This window comes from Mirounga leonina, unplaced genomic scaffold (genome assembly GCF_011800145.1).
Source record: "Mirounga leonina isolate KUSES-001 unplaced genomic scaffold, KU_Mleo_1.0 Mir_154, whole genome shotgun sequence".
Taxonomy (NCBI): Eukaryota; Metazoa; Chordata; class Mammalia; order Carnivora; family Phocidae; genus Mirounga; species Mirounga leonina.
Window position 1 is genome coordinate 26851675 of NW_023270389.1, and position 6000 is coordinate 26857674.

A 6000-nucleotide genomic window follows, 5' to 3' on the forward strand; every position below is an offset into this window, starting at 1 on the left:
CCTGGGCCTCAGTTTCCTGTCTATAAACTAAAGATAGTGATAACTCCTGCTTTATAGGGTTATTGAAATAATTAAATTAATCCATTGGAAAGTATTTAAGATAATACATAGTAGTCACTCAATAAATGTCAGCTATTATTGTTGTGGTGGTGATAGTTAAAATTGTAGTGTTATTGTTATTTAAAGGCACCTTAGATGACTAAGGTCCTTTTTGCTTCTGCATGAAGAGAGAAATTGAAGCAAGACACACATTCTAGTTGATTAAAATGCTAGAAGAGGGCGCCTGGGTGGCTCAGTTGGTTAAGCGACTGCCTTCTGCTCAGGTCATGATCCTGGAGTCCCTGGATCGAGTCCCGCATCGGGCTCCCTGCTCGGCAGGGAGCCTGCTTCTCCCTCTGACCCTCCCGCTCTTGTGCTCTCTCTCATTCTCTCTCTCTCAAATAAATAAATAAATCTTTAAAAAAAAAAAAGATTGTCTTAAAAAATAAAATAAAATAAAATAAAATGCTAGAAGACTAGCTGATATTTACTGAGTACTTACCATGCAGTGACAGTGCAGAATTCAAACTGGATTCTCTGGCTTCAGGATTGTCTGGCTTCAAAGCTCATATGTAAAATCACTGTACCATATTACCTCTAAAATAAAGGAAATCATATGAAAGCTTTGCCTTTGAATAATATTAATAGCCTAAACAGATGTGGAGTCAAACAGTGGCCAAGAGGGGGAAAATCTATAGGACAGAAAACAAACTGAAAGGGTACTTAATAAATTTCTGTAATGTGCCAAAGCTGTAGACAAGGTATGTGAAGAATCTGATTCAAAATAAGATTCAGTGGCACTAGAAAAAGCACATTAACTTAAATCTGGAGAAAAGTGCTTGTGACTTTTTATATACTTTATTTAAAATACAGTGTGTGGTTGGGGCGCCTGGGTGGCTCAGTTGGTTAAGCGACTGCCTTCAGCTCAGGTCATGATCCTGGAGTCCCTGGATCGAGTCCCGCATCGGGCTCCCTGCTCGGTGGGGAGTCTGCTTCTCCCTCTGACCCTCCCCCCTCTCATGTACTCGCTCTCTCTCATTCTCTCTCTCTCAAATAAATAAAATCTTAAAAAAAAAATTATAAAATACAGTGTGTGGTAAAATAGTTTACGATGGAGTTTTTTTTTTTTCAGTTAATAATAAATTGGGGTGCCTGGGTGGCTCAGTCGTTAAGCGCCTGCCTTCGGCTCAGGTCATGATCCCAGGGTCTTGGGATCGAGCCCCGCATCAGGCTCTCTGCTCCGCGGGAAGCCTGCTTCTCCCCCTCCCACTCCCCTTGCTTGTGTTTCCTCTCTCGCTGTGTCTGCCTCTGTCAAATAAATCAGTAAAATCTTTAAAATAATAATAATAATAATAACAATAATAATAAATAGAGTAGTCTAGTAATGGGGAGCCCAGGTTCTAGAAGCAGATGTCTGGGTTTAAATCCCTGTTCCTCCTTTTAATAGCTACATGACCTTGTAAGTGAGGAAAAAAAAAACTTTTCTTCTACCCTCTTAGGTTCTGTTCCTGGAGTCCTGCAAATTAAACTGACAAAAGACAGATTAACATGAGGTAAATATCGGTTTATTTACATGTGCAACATGCACACACATGAGAGACATCAGTGATGAATAACTCAAAGAGATTATTAGGTTTGGGGTTTATATACCATCTTAATAGGTGAAAGGGAGGAGGAGAAAGGCACTTAGAGGAAAACAAATGACTTTTTGGAAAGATAAATGGATTTTCAGGAGAACAAACAGGAAATAAGAAAGTTTGTGACAATGGTTTTCTATCTTGGTCTTTTTGTCTCCTTTTGGACCATAAAACTTCCCTAAATAAAGGATTTAAGGTAGGTTTTATTCTCATTTTTTTTTCATTCTCATTTTCATTCTATTTCATTCTCATCCTTCCTTCTGGGAGTAGATCTGTCCTCAAGAAGAATTTATGGTAGTCTTATTTCCCAGAAGTTGTTGCTTTTAGTCAGATAAGGAACGCTCTAAAAAGCCATTTTTTTTCTGCAGCTGTTGAATCTCAAATACCCTTAGCTTAAAATAATCCTTATGCCAAAGTGGCATATTTGGGGGTGGCATATTCTGTTCCCTCAACCTTGAACAAATTACTTAATCTCACTAAAATTCAGTTATCTATAAAATGGGCATAATAATTGTACCCAATTAATAGAGTTGTTGTAAGGATTAAATAAGATAATATTTGGAATGCTCTTATTTATATTTAAAAATTTATATTTAAAAATATAATATATGATAAATAAATAAACAAAAATATAACATAATATAATAACCACTTGGTGAAATTAGTTATTATTTGTACTTAAAACTAGAAACTTACTGCTTTGAATCAGTAATTCTCAACCTTGGTTGCACAATGGATCCCTGATGGAATTTCACAAAGTACCAGTTACCTAGCCCCACAACCAAAGGTTCTTATTCAATAAGTCTGAGGTAGGGCCTGGGCACCCACATTTTTTTAAAAAGACCCCCAGATAACTTTAATGTTCAGCCCAAATATTGAGGTTTAGATCAAGAGTGAACAAACAAACTAGTGGCTACAGGACGAATCTATCCCCTACTTACTTTTGAAAATAAAGTTTTAGTGGAACATGGTCACACCCACTTGTTTATGTATATCTGTGGCTACTCTTACTCAAATCTAAAATATTTACTGTTTACAGCAAGTTTGTCAATTCCTAGTTTAGAATGAAGTTGCTGGGCAGCCTATACCACATGGGGGCAATATAGCCTCATTATAGGATCAAGATTTTGGGGACTAATAAAACTTGAAAATTGACTGCTAAACTAAACACATCAGGAATTGTAAAAATGAATGTATTTTTCCTATCTATAAGCTCTTTTCTCTAGTTTCCAATCATGCACAAGTCTATTCTGTATTGAAAACATCTATGCCGGGGTGCCTGGCTGGCTCAGTCAGTAGAGCATATGATTCTTTATTTCTGGGTTGTGAGTTCAAGCCCTGTGTTAGGTGTGAAGATTACTTAAAAATAAAATCGTAAAAAAAAAAAAAAAAAAAAAAAAAACCTATGCCAAACACTGATCCCTCCTCTGTCTACCATTCATGCCTAGTAAATATAGCTTTTACCCGTGGCCTTTCTTTCTTTAGCACCTAATCATTTCTGGTGCCTTTGAACTCGGGCTTCAAAGCTCATTTGTTCATTGAAGGTTACTCTCCAGGGTCACCAATGACCTCCTAACTGTATTTTCTGAGTTCTCTTTCTTGTATTTCTATGGAGATCCCATCCTCCTTGAAACCCTCTACTCCATGGCCTTTCACATTCTCAGTTCTCTTATCTGGCCACTCTCACAGTTAAGAAGCTCTTTGTTCGGGGCGCCTGGGTGGCTCAGTTGTTAAGTGTCTGCCTTCAGTTCAGGTCATGATCCTGGGGTCCTGGGATCAAGCCCCGCATCGGGCTCCCTGCTTGGCAGGAAGCCTGCTTCTCCCTCTCCCCACTCCCCCTGCTTGTGTTCCCTCTCTCGCTATGTCTCCCTCTGTCAAATAAATAAAATCTTTAAAAAAAAAAAAAAAAAGCTCTTTGTTCTTCTCCTTTAACCTGTATTCTCTTAATATGCTCTGTTTAGGATGGGTATCAGTCCAAGTAGGTGCACTACTTTGCTTTTGTAAATTGTTATTAGCCCTACAAAGTTTGGGAATTGGGTTGCTAACTTACTAAACCATGGTTTAGTACAAAATGGGACCAGATAAGAAGGAGTTGATACTAATGGAAGAGGTTTGATCAAGCATCATGTCCAAAGGGCAGACCACAGTAAGTTAGGGGGTGGACACACCCTTCCTTAACCTCATAAGCCTAAACTTCATGACTTGGTCAACTTTGAGGGCTAGTCTCAAGTCTAAACTTAGAAATCTTTATACTGTTTCCTCCATTAGGGAACATCTGCTCTGCTCCTTTCTTCTGGGTAACATAGGAGTCCTGTGGGATGCAAAAAAAAAAAAAAAAAAAAGGAAGGAAGGAAGGAAGGAACTGCATTGCTACCTGTAAACACTGTACTTGCAACTTACTATAATTAGCTCAGAGCTCTGAGAACTACACTTAAAAATTCCTAAGCTACCTCCCCCTATAGCTACTGCCTAACTACCAGAAAATACTACTACTAGACTCCCACTCAGTAATTCTTTCCACATACTACTATAGATGGAACACTGGTCCCCATATACAAAAGTATGAATACGTCATATTGTTTTGTTTTGTTTTGGCAGGATAAGTGGAGCCAAATAACCAGACTGGTCTTTGTATTCAGTGGCCTCCCGCATAAAAAATGGCTAACAGTGTCATCCGTAGATTGGGAACAAAGAAGGGATGGTGGGTTATTTATTAAGCCAACTAACTGTTTCTTCCTTCAAATGATAAAGTAGAATAGGCCCCTTTTCAGGAAAGCTTGTACTAGAACTAAGCCAAAGCTATTGAGAATCACAGGTTTAGATTGGGGCTCAACATAGGTAGATGGGAAATAAAGGTTATAACCACACAGAGCTAAAAATAGCAAACTCAGAGCGCCTGGGTGGCTCAGTCGTTAAGCGTCTGCCTTCAGCTCAGGTCATGATCCCAGCAGGGTCCTGGGATGGAGTACCGCATCGGGCTCCCTGCCCAGCAGGAGGCCTGCTTCTCCCTCTCCCACTCCCCCTGCTTGTGTTCCCTTTCTCGCTGTGTCTCTCTCTGTCAAATAAATAAATAAGATCTTAAATAAATAAAAATAGCAAGCTCTACCGCTCAGTGAATGCTAAGAATAAACAGAGCTACCAAAAAGGGCTTTGAGGACCAAGTCTTAGCCACATGGGAAGAGTTGACAACTCCATCTGTGCATGTGGGAGAATGTTGAAATGCTGGCCACATTTCCCCTGGACCCTCAGACTTTGGCTCAAACCGACAACCACATTATTACCTAAAATACCTAAACCTTCGACTTTACCTCACACATCAGCTTACATACTCTGCAAATTGAAAACAACCTCCCTATCCTGCCTTGTTATCAGAAGCCTAGATAAATAAATCACATACCAGGAGATGTTTATTAACTTGAACTAAAAGAAACTGATCCTGACATCTTAAGTATGACTGGATACACCTGGTTCTAAGGGACTGCTTTCCCTGTCAAGTGGAGAAGGTTTGTATCTAAGAAAGCTTATCTGGCAAGAAAGAATGAAGCAAACTCTCCAGGAAACACAGCACCTGAGATGAAGATGGTATTTCTTAGATTTCTGACTCAAACTGGGTTTTCTGTGTTCTTATTACAATTCCTCTTGAGATCCAGGTGTATTCCTTCCCTCGTTTTCATGAGACACCCCTGAGATCTTAAGCTACTTTGAGTTGGTTTTTTCTGTTAGTAACTAAAGAATCCTGACTGCTTTGCTCTCTAAGCCTGAAACCAACCTGTACCAACTTGCAGTGCAGCTTCAGCAAGCCCCTGGCTCCCCCTGGGGAAGGGAGGGCAGCACATTTTGTGAACAAGAAAAACAAACATCCAGTTTTTAAGATTGCTACAGCTTCAACAGGATCACTCAACAGGACAGCAGACAATTTAAACAGATCACCAACATTCTGGACCATCTCCACAGACCTTCGATTTTAATGAATTTCCATTTTTCGGCATTAGCCAAAAGAATATGTTGGGCTCTTCTGACAAATGACCTTGTATTCTTCATAGGTCTAATGAATGGATTTCTCATAGCCTCATAGAATAGTTGTCATCTGTTTAGATGACATCTTGATTTATATGCCCATTTAACCTCTCATGAGTCCCTGCTCTGAGCCACAGCACCTCTGACATAACCTTGAAAAATTTATAGTTGAAGGTCCAAAGGGAGAGCTCTTGAAAACATTCTGTCCTCCCAAGATGTTTATATGAAGCTGGACAAGTTATCAGTGGTCCTGGAGTAGCAAGCCTCTGGATAATCAAGGCTATCCAATAATTTCCAGAGAATACTT